This window comes from Myotis brandtii, unplaced genomic scaffold (assembly GCF_000412655.1).
Source record: "Myotis brandtii unplaced genomic scaffold, ASM41265v1 scaffold116, whole genome shotgun sequence".
Classification (NCBI taxonomy): domain Eukaryota; kingdom Metazoa; phylum Chordata; class Mammalia; order Chiroptera; family Vespertilionidae; genus Myotis; species Myotis brandtii.
Window position 1 is genome coordinate 939,341 of NW_005354010.1, and position 11,810 is coordinate 951,150.

The following is an 11,810-nucleotide window of genomic DNA, read 5'->3' on the forward strand; positions in this document are numbered from 1 at the left end:
ATTTAATTACATATTTACTTGTAAAATATAGTAACATATCATTTCCCCCAAATTTTGCATTACAATTTCACACAACCATATCAGAACTACTTGAGTATGGATTTATGTTGCTGTGGAAAGCGTTAGAACAATTAAGATGTTTCAGTCAAGTGTCCAGGGAAAAAAAATTTAAAAAGCACTAAATCAGTTCATTTATTTATGGCTTAATTTTTGTTGTTGTTAATCCTCACCCAAGGATATTTTTCCATTGATTTTTTAGAGAGACTGGGAGGGAGGGGAGAGGCAGAGAGAGAGAAACATTGATGTGTAAGAGACACATCAATTGGTTGCCGCCCACATGAGCCCTCATCAGGGCCAGGGATCAAGCCTGTAACCAAGGTATGTGCCCTTGACTGGAATTGAACCTGGGACCCTTCGGTCTGCAGGCTGACGCTCTATCCACTGAGCAAAACCAGCTCTGGCTTAAATTTTGAATGGATCAATCCACCTATGTAATAAGACTAACTTTTCATATTTTTTTACTTAAAACCTAAACTAACACATATTCTCATTTAGTCTAATATGAAATATTCACATGAAATAACTACATTTTTAAGTGTCTATCAGCTAATTATGAAATTATGGAACTGTTACATTTAATCCTTTAGGTCAATTGACCTATTTAATTACATTTATCATAAATTTTATATTGATTACAACAGAATACCTTTAATCCTATGATTACACAGAGATTCACCAAATTATAAATTATCTTTTATTGTAATTACTTTCATTTATAATATAAAATATTAATTTTCTAAGCATAACTATGATGCAACACACATTTTAATGTTTTAAAAATAGTTTAGATGAACTGCTACTCACTGCAACCAAAAAAAAAAAATCAAGAATTTACACAGTACATCATATCATAATGGTGATATTGAACTTTTCAACTGAAAATAATTAGGTTTTATTTCCAGTGTTCACTGACCTAGCTTGTAATTTAATGTAATACAGGAATAGTTTAGCTACTTTTGGCCTTGTTTAGCAGCAATTTTTCATTTTGTGTCCTATTAAAATTGTTATCATCTCAGAAACTTTACTCACATCTGCATTGGCAATGTTTTGCCACAATTTAAGAATCTGGAGTGATTGATGACAAAAAAAAAAAGTTACTGTCACTTTCTCCAAAACAGGAATTGACTATTAAATCATTTTAGCTTCAGTGTTGCTGTACATAAATGCAAACGCACTACTGTTACTGCTTCTGTAGAAAGCCAATTTCAAAATAATCATGGCAGCATAGAGTGTAGTTGTATTATAGTTTAATACTTCATGCAATATTGAGAAAAAGAAACAATTTTTCTTAGCCTGATTTCTATTTTATCACATGATTAAAAAAAAGAATATATTAGATAAAATAACATTTATTTTTTATATTAGGACATGTTAGATACAGTTCAAACTATAAAGTTTGGTGATATGTTATCCTTTTCCACAATTAGGTTTAAATAGTTTATATGCCACAATAGTTACTGCAGCAAACAATGTACCATCTGTTTTCATTCTGAATACATTTCCCTAGGTGTGAAGGCAGCCTGCTACCTCATGTCAGCACCCATTAGAAGGCACCATGCAAGGTGACATGACACAGTAAGACAGATGCAACCCAGCTCAATATGGCAGCCGTGAAGTTGACACATATGAGGGACCACAGAGCTTGTGCCTTCACATCTTAGCAAAGAAATAATGGAGAAATGCTCAGGTATTTTGTTTTCATTATCTCTATCAACCTGATTTTTGGAAAGAAACAAAATATGTTCAATTGATTTTTCTCAAAATGTGCAAAGCAGAATCTATATGGTTAAGAAGAACAAGAAATCTTCATTTAGGCTGTCATTTTTTCCCAGAAAATGTTTCATAAGCAAAGGATAAAGTCATTCAAAGTAAAACGGTAATAAAATCACATAGTTTTATATCCCGGATATATTTTCAAGTACATACATCTTTTGACTCATTTAAACCTCTTAAGTAGCATGAAACACCACACCCTCAATATGTAGGCATACTTTGTGTTGGTAGTTTTGCTATTTTTGATGTACAAAACTTGTAATGGTTCTTATTTTGTGTTACATGTGCATTTTTTTCCTCCAAATAGGTTGCAATCATATTGAAGAGATGTATCATGTGTTAGAAACTTCAATGAGAAAGAGAGAAATAAAATCCTACAGTAACTAAGATATAGAACCTAAGATACTTATAAAGGTACTTTGAACCTCATGGTAATAAATGCCAGTTCTTAGAAATATTGACAAGATAAAAAAAACATTTAAAAATAAAAGCTCAAATTCATTATACAGTATAGTATTTTTAAGAAAATGTGAATTAAATTGATCTTTAAAATTTATTTTTCAAAATTTGGTAAATATAATATTTTTAAAAAGCATTTTAAATAAATTTATTTCAAAAACCTCAAAGCAATATTTTACTTTTATGTTTCAATGACACAGTAAGCCAGTGATGGCAAACCTATGACACGCGTGTCAGAGGTGACATGCGAACTCATTTTTTTGGTTGATTTTTCTTTGTTAAATGGCATTTAAATATATAAAATAAATATCAAAAATATAAATCTTTGTTTTACTATGGTTGCAAATATCAAAAAATTTCTATATGTGACATGGCACCAGAGTTAAGTTAGGGTTTTTCAAAATGCTGACAGGCCGAGCTCAAAAGGTTCGCCATCACTGCAATAAGCAATGAAATATAGTATTTTTATTTTTAGGAAGACACGTACAAATGGATTCATATTTTTGCTTATTATAAAGCGGAAAGAAAGATATCTCATATGAAAATCAAAATACCTAGATCTTGTTCCCATACCCCTCTGATTATATGATTTCTGGGAATTTAGTGAGACTCTTGGTCATCTACCGGCACCCTGATTTGTATTACATCTTTGTATAAGGAGAATTTATAAATTTATTTATTTTTTAAGTAAATGTTATAAAAATTTGTGTGATAACATATGAGAATCTTAAAAGCATTTTCCCATATACAAGTGATAACATTTTTCTCTTTCTCTCTCTCTCCAAATGTATACATATACCAGTATACATACTAGAGGCCCATTGCATGAATTTGTGTACTGGTGGGGTCCAGCCGGCTGGGGGAGGGGCCTCGGGCAGTTGGCCAGCCAGCCCCTCCCCTTGGTCGAACTCCAGGTCTAACTCCTGGTTGAGGGGACAATTTGCATATTAGCCTTTTATTACATAGGATACTTGGATAAAATATTTGGAAGTGAGAGAAGGTTAAATAAGATTTTAATAAAACCAATTTAACATCCCAGAACTTGTTACAGAGTTTTGTCTCTTTCACTCCTTATGTGGGTTGAATTAGCACCTAAATAATTAAGTACTTACGTTGTTGTTATATACATATGAACATACTGCACACATTTGGGTTTTTTGGGGGGAGTGGTCAGCAACATGTTTTATATCATAAATATAAATATGAGCATATGAATATCTGATAAAGAAATATCCACCTTTTCTTCTTGATAACTGTTGAAAATGTATATAGATAAAAAGAATCGCCTAACCGGTGTGGCTCAGTGGATAGAGCATCGGCCTGTGGACTGTAGGGTCCCAGGTTCGATTCCGGTCAAGGGCATGTACCTTGGTTGCGGGCACATCCCCAGTAGGGGGTGTGCAGGAGGCGGCCGATCGATGTTTCTCTCTCATCTATGTTTCTGACTCTCTATCCCTCTCCCTTCCTCTCTGTAAAAAAATCAATAAAATATTTTTTAAAAAAAGAATCTTCACAATTCTCTAGTCTTCCCAAATTAAAAATTTAATCTCACTAAAGTACTATTTATGGCATTAGCATCCTTCTATGTGCCAAGCAAGCTTAGTTATGTTTTATTTCCCTTTTCCCTTTAATGTTAATATTTAGTCTTTTACATAGTCAATCCAGAAACTCATTTCCCCTGAATTTCTAGCCTCAAGACTAAACTCATCATTATGTAATACAATGTATTAAAACAACTTTTCTTATTTCTGCCTGTCTCGAATGCTTTATCTACCCATTGGAAGATGAGGGTAAGCACCATTTCATCCTGCCTCAAGTGTTCACATGTTTGTAATTTACTTCACCCAAACTATTAGAATAAAGTTTCACAGTATCTGTTGACCACTGCTCAAGTAATATTGGATTTTTTTTTTTCTTTTGCTGGGATTTTCTGCTCTTAGTCCTAGGAGATCAGTCTACCCACTGGTCTTACAAAGTTAAAGCACATTCATGCCAATTTTGACTCTTCATCAAAATATTTTATATTATGTATAGATTTTCAGTATTCAGGTCATTTACTCTTATTTGAATAAATTTCAAGAAATTAAGGAATTTGCCAAAGATTTCACCCAGCTAGCAAAAGACAACCAGGTGTTTCAGAGTCTTCATTCATGAAGTATCTCTCATATTCTTTACCTAAAACTAACTACATGCACTTACTCCACAAAGAAATTTATTAACATTTAGAATGGTTTTACCTTTTGTTTTTGTATTTGTTTCTTGGCTAGTGAGAAACATCCTTTATAACTTGTTTATTTTTTAAAGGAAATGTTATGGTTTATAATATGGGTCTATGTCTACATTAATAAGTAAGTTTGTGTTCTCAAGTAGCTTTAGTAATGTCAGCAAAACCTCATGATCTTTTATCTCATCAGGAGAGTAAAAGTAATTTAACCTAACTCATTTCTTATACTTGAATAAAATATTATTTATAAAGCATGGCTCAGTGAATGAAATATAGTAGACTTTCAAAAATTTAACAATTATTAAAGAACTAAAGCATTGCATTTACGAATGACATTATGATCTGCAATAATACTTAATAGAGCAAAACAATAAATAGAAATAAAGACTAAACACTAACATTTTATCAAATACTATAATTTATTGAAAAAAGGCTAAATCTTTCATCCCTTCCTGCCTTCCCCCTCCTATTATCAATCTCTTTCTAATTTTCTTCTCCTCCTTTTCTACTTTCATTTTTCTTCATTTTCTTTTTAGTTTACAAATGCTTCAAGGTTTCAGATATTTGTATTCAAGACATTAATTTGTATAAATATTATGGGTATTTACAATTTCATAATTATAAAATGTATTTCCCTTTATGGTATACTAGAGGCCCTAAGCACGAAATTCATGCAAGAATAGGCCTTCCTTCCCCTGGCTGCTGGCACTGGCTTCTCTCTGGCACCCAGGACCCAGGCTTCCCTCACAGCCCCGGATTTGTACAGAAGGTCTTCCAGAAGGACGTCTGGTCTAATTAGCATATTATGCTTTTATTATTATAGATATCTATGGTTGAGGAGGAGTTAAAATATTGATTATCTCTTATAGCTGTGCACCATGATCTGTATATATCAGGCCACGTTACATGTCACAGTAATAATCAAATCTTATTGCTCCCATTTTATAGAATAGAAAATGGATGGGTCTGAATAGGCAGTGGGAGTTTAATCCAGTTCTATCATACCCCAAAGACAATACACTTTTCCTTTCAGTACTTTTAATACAATCTACAAAGAGATTAGGTCAGCTAGTTACAGGTTATAATGTATATATGCATTTAAAGTTTTAAAAGGGAAATTTAAATTTAAATATATTATGTGTAATAAAGATTTTTATCAGAAAAACAATGAGAAAAAATAATAAATATGTTCTTTCTTTAAATTTTGAAGTGATAAAGTAAAACAATCTGGAGCTATGCAAAAGAACGTATTTTCATAACCCACAGACACATACAACAGTGTGGTAGTGGCCAGATAAAGGGGGTAGTGGATATGGATGAAAGTGGGAAAGGGGGTGAAAATAGGGACATCTGTAATGATGTCAACCATAAAAATAAAGTAAAAAAAAATTAAAAGGAAGGAGAGAATCTAGATATATATACTAAGTGAAGAGATGACATAACATATATTTAAGGGGAAAATGTGATTTAAAATAAATGCCAAATATATAAAATTTTCTCTAGGTATTTGTTTCTGTATTATCTTGCTGCATACAAATATTCTTCTGAATGCAGTACTTTATATCATAGAAATTATATGTCTATAGTTTTAATGGTTTTTAATGAACAATTTAATTTTAAAAAATATGCTACTCTCAAATAACCACTCTTATAAATTTAATTGTTCATTTCAAATGTTAGGCCATTTTCCCCTGCTCAGGAGAATGTGTAAAATTTTAGAAAAATAAAAAAAAAAAGACTATAGAATGTTCTGAACAATTGCATTGCAAACTTAACTCTCTGAGGTGTCAATAAACATCATTTTGTAATGTTCATAATCAGAGTATACAGAATTATGTAGTTTTTCATGCACTATTGTGAAATAATACAAATTCCTATGCCTGCATTCTCCCTCCATCAACTAGTTTGTAATTTTTCTGAGAACAAATATTTGTTTATTTATAAGTATAATAATTTCAAACTAACAATTCAGGTAAATTAAAGATGCTAATAACTCGTTATTGAAATTTTAATACAGAAAATCAGTAATGAAAACCCAGGCCATATATCAAGCAGTACACCTTTGCATGGTCCATGTCTTGATAAATATCTTACTGATGTCACTGACTTCCAGGAAGGATAATCATTGGTGGATGGGAGTGCCAGACAGTTTGTCCTTTTGAGTAGACAAATTAAAAGGCTTTAGGGATGAAGTCCTTCCCCCAAGTACTGCATTTTATCTATTCTAGAATCATTTTCCCCTAATTTGTCAACTCTAAAATCAAGACACATCTAGAAATTGATGGCCTCTTTCAATCTCTGCAAGTAAATTTTAGCCATTCCAGGAATGATGGCAATTTCATCTATTGTCACGCAAAGCAAAAACAAAGTGCTTTATTGTACCTAAGTATGGAGAAAAAAAAGTAGGTCATATGGTGTTATATTTTGCAACTGAGGCAAGTGCAAAATAATGACTTATCACCTACAGACAATATAAGGGGAAAGGACATCTCATCAGTAACATAGTAAATGAATTTCAAAGTTTCCAAAGGCTAATGTGACCATTATAAATTCTGTGTAAATTATTCCTAGTATGCATTAAAGTTTAGGATGTTTATTTCTTCCTGAGTGGCACATAACACAAGGGTATATTTAGTAATCAAAACCCTCTTAGATTTAAATGAAAACATTATCTCCTTCATATGTATAGCAGAGCCTACAATTCCATTATTTAGATTTTTCAGCTCTTTGTTTAAATGTGCCTGAAAAAGATAACAATTTAAATTTTATTAGAAACTACTTCACTAGATTGATATAATGGCATCTAAGAGTGAGGCTCTACAAGTAAATCTTGGAATATCAGGAGGAAGATGCAAAATACAGCAAATACAGAGGTCACTGCAAAAAAAGAAGGGAAAAAAAAAAGCCGTACAATTTGACTGGTGCCTGATGTGATGTGTCAGCAAATTGGAATAAGACATTTATGCCACAACAAGCAAATTTATGTTGAAATATCTGATTACTTAAAATTAATTTATTAACCAATAAATCTTTTTCATTTATCCACAATATTAAATATTTTAAATGTGAAGTAAAATAAAAAATGTATAAGGGCTATTTTTAAAGATAGGCTAATACATTCCATGTATTTCATGATGAACAGAAGAGATGAAAACATTTTCTTCGTCCAGGTGCTTCTGAAACATTCTAACTTAATGACTTCATTTATGTATTTTTCTCATCAGCTCTTGCCAGGATGTAAATTATTCTACAAGATTTAAGTAATTTAAGAGGCTTAGTAAATCTTCCAGGAAACTATGATACTGTTTAATAAATTATCCCAGCTAGAGTAGTAAGTAACATGATTAATACACTTCTCATATTGTACTGTTGTTTTTTCTTTCCCGAAAATATGAATGAATGCAGAATACCCAAACGGAAAGGCATAATTGGGTTGGCTTTCCTATTAATGATTTCATTAGCATTAAACAGCCCTGTTTCATTCATTGCAAACCTTCACCTGGGTAGATGATTTTATAAGTCATAGACTGCTTCTAAAGTTATGCTTACCAGAAAATAGGCCACAATGTTACCCATGGGGATAACATTGGGAGTAACCACCACATTCCCCTTGAGTGGACGCATGGATCACTCCACTTTTTAGGCTCTACTATTTATAGACTAGTTTACCAATTTCTGTTTGCCAAATTTTTACAGCAAACCATCCATCCCTCAGACTCAATTCACTTAATATGCTGTTTACAATGATGCTGCTTGGAACACAAGGCAACTAACTTTCTGTTTCCTCTCTCCATAGCCTAGACTTTGGATTCTCTTTACTGAAGACCACGCACCAGATTAAAGCACATTCAAAGATAAGACATTAGAACTCCCTGTGGGAAATGTTTATTTTAAGGCGGTGACAAATTTGGCCATATATACTTATATATGTGTTGCTGGCATCTTTTATCAAAAGAAAAAAAAAACCTTAATTTTTAAGCCCAGAACACTGGGATTTGTTGATAGTCCTTTCATATCTTTATATTATTTTTGCAGCATTTTATTTAATCAGGTGAATGGTTAGTGTTCCCAGGGCCCCCCTTACCACCCACACATAGTTGCTGACATAATAACACTGACAAGGAAATAAATGCTTTAAAAAACTGCAGGCTGGGAGTGAACTTTACATGCCCTTAACCACTTAGCTAGGCTTAAGTAACAAAGCACTGAAAAGAGTTTGGTTTTGCAAGCAAAACAGAAACAGTGAAACAATGCTTAGGTCAACTTGTGGTCTATAGAGGTATAACACATTCAAAATAAAGATTAGCTTTTTTTCTTTTTTTTCCCCCCTGAAGAAGAGCATAAGCCTGATGCTTTGCTTTGAGTTCTGGCTTCCAAAGCTTGGCTTTGGGGTGAGTGTTTTTCTTATACTCCTGCACACTGAAAAGATTCACTTCAGGTGCAGATGAATATGGTACGTTCCAAGAGTTGCTTTTATAACTTATTGCCCTGAAATTGACCTTTGCCTGTAGAAAGAGTTGGAAGTGTGGTTGGCTTCTGAGGCAATCCATAAAAGCCAACTTAATGCATAATGGACACAAATGCATATGGCTTCAAATCCATAGAGGTATCAACCCCCTTTCCCTGGCATCAGTATTGTTTCAATGGGAAAATTCCTTAGGTGTCCCAAGTAGAGAGGGCAGAAGCACAGCCAATCACATGAAAATAGAAGCAGCTCTCTAGTACTATTCCTATGACTCTGAGGGGGAGGAATGTGGATTGGATCAGTAACTCTAAGAACAGGGCTATACCAATGTTGAAGTTCAGGAATGATTTTTCCAGAAGGTTGGTTGCTCAAGGATTACAGACCCTCCTTATCAGACCCTCTTTAGAAACAAGATTTGGTTGGTTACCTAGTCACCACCTTTCTTACTTATCACATGGGCCCTATGTCTCACCAGCTCTTTTTTCCTGTTCCCACCATCTCTAGCTTCTGCCCAGTCTCTAGCCTTTAGTTACTGCCTCTCCCTTAAATGGATCTTCCTTCTTAAAAATGATAAGCCATATTTATGATGGTGACAGTGGTAAAATTGGGTTGGAGTAGACCATTCTCCTAGAAACACAATTATATTTTGGCTAAATGAGGAACTAAATATGAGTTTTGAAAATTCAGCAGGACATCAAATGTCCCTGTCTTCCTCAAGTTCATATGTGGAAGTTGTAAGCCCCAAGTGATGGTATGAGGAGGTGAGGCCTCTAGGTGGGTAGCGGGGGAGGGGAGGTGATTAGGTCATGATGGTGGAAATCTTATTAATAGTATTTATGCACTTATAAAAAAATGATTTTGAGCCCTAGCCTGTTTGGCTCAGTGTATAGAGTGTCAGCCTGTGGACTGAAGGGTCCTGGGTTAGATTCCAGTCAAGGGCACATGCCTGGGTTGCAGGCTTGATCCCCAGTAGGGGACATGCAGGAGGCAGCCAATAAATGATTCTCTCTCATCATTGATATTTCTATCTCTCTTTCCCTCTCCCTTTCTCTCTAAAATCAATAAAGATATATTTAAAAATAAATAAATAAAAGCATAGCCTTGGGTGAGGATTTTTTTAAAATTGTAAAAAGAAATTGGTTAACAATCAGACCCACGTGATTCAGGGTAGCGGTGATCCACTCAGATCTCCCAGACTCTGATCATAGCAACTGCCTCCTGACTTCCTAATTTTGCATTTCTTCTGTGCATATGCATGAATTTTGACTACTTTTCAATTAGCTGATCTATCCTTCCTTTTGTACATTTAGCTACAGTGAAAATGTCCTTTCTCTGAAGCTATTTTATATAGCATGGGAAAGAGTAGAAGAAGGTGTTCATTTGAATCTTTATCTTCTGCTTAACAACAGATCATTCATCTTTACAAAAAATGTAGAGTGAAGGCAACCTACTCCAGCAGAGTTGCTTACATATCATAAGCTAATTATATTTACTGGTTGTTTTAACATCAATGTGTTGTTAATAATAATAGAAGTAATAACAATAATGATTGTCATTTATTACAGTGATTCAATTTTTGAAGAGTTTTAAATATAGCATTATAATTACCAAAGCCATACACAGAGAATGAACCCAAATATGGCTTATTTCTCATGAAGATTTTGCAAGATGCCATGAATATCTAGGATTTGTGTCCAATATTCCAGATTCAGTGTATCAACTGAGGGCTGATACACTCATTCTTCTACCTTTCTAAGAGGAGCAGTTAAATCTCAACAACTTTCAGCAAATATAAAAAATACACAGTTTGTTTCTCTAAAGTGTTTCCTTTATTTATTAATATCAAAAGCAATGGTATGTAAACATTCTAAAATATCACTAATAATAATATTGTAAAATATACATTGGAATGGATATTCTGTTTGACAGATAATTTAAGTTTGTTTTAACTTTTTTCAGAGGCAAGTTATGTATTTTCCAATTTCAAAAAATTTCTGGTCTAAAATAGAACATAAATGTTAGCAAATATTTCCTAAAGTAGGAAGTTACCTCCAGATTATTTGGTCTTTATAGATAACTAGAGGCCCAATGCACGAAATTTGGGCAAGGGGCTCGGCCCTCACAGCCCCGACTGCCTAGGCCAGCCCTCACAGCCCAGGCTTCATCCGGAAGGTCATCCGGATGGTCGTCTGGAAGGTCTTCCAGACAGTCATTCTGCTGTTCGGTCTAATTAGCATATTAGCTCTTTATTATATAGGATGAGTGAATGTGGAAAATTGTGACATTAAAAAATGAATAAAAAAGACGTCTGTGTCTAGATGTAAAATACCTATGAGTATGATTTACTAGATCAAATCAATGTATAAAAAAAACTAAGTTTTAATCAGGGAAAATCACTAACAACATATTTATGCATTCTTACAAATTAATGTATGCATATTTATAAAACCAAATAAAGGCCTTTAAGTGAATTTCATGATTGCTTTTATAGACAGCTCGTTTATATGAATAAGTTTACTTTTTAAAATTTATCTTTATTATTAAAAGTATTACAGATTTCCCCTTTCCCCCCTCCTTGATCCCTTTCCAGCCTGCACCTGCCCCCCACCCTAAGCCTTCACCACACTATGGTCTGTGTTCATGAGTTATGCATTATGCATATAAAGTCTTTGTTTAGTCCAAATTTGCTTTTAAAGATGAACAACTAAACTTTCAAGAATACATTCTAGCTTCAAATGCAAAGAAATACCCCCTTTTTTTTGTCAAACCCATAACCTGGGAAGACCACATTAATGACAGTAATACATTTTGCTAAAGTTTTTAATTACT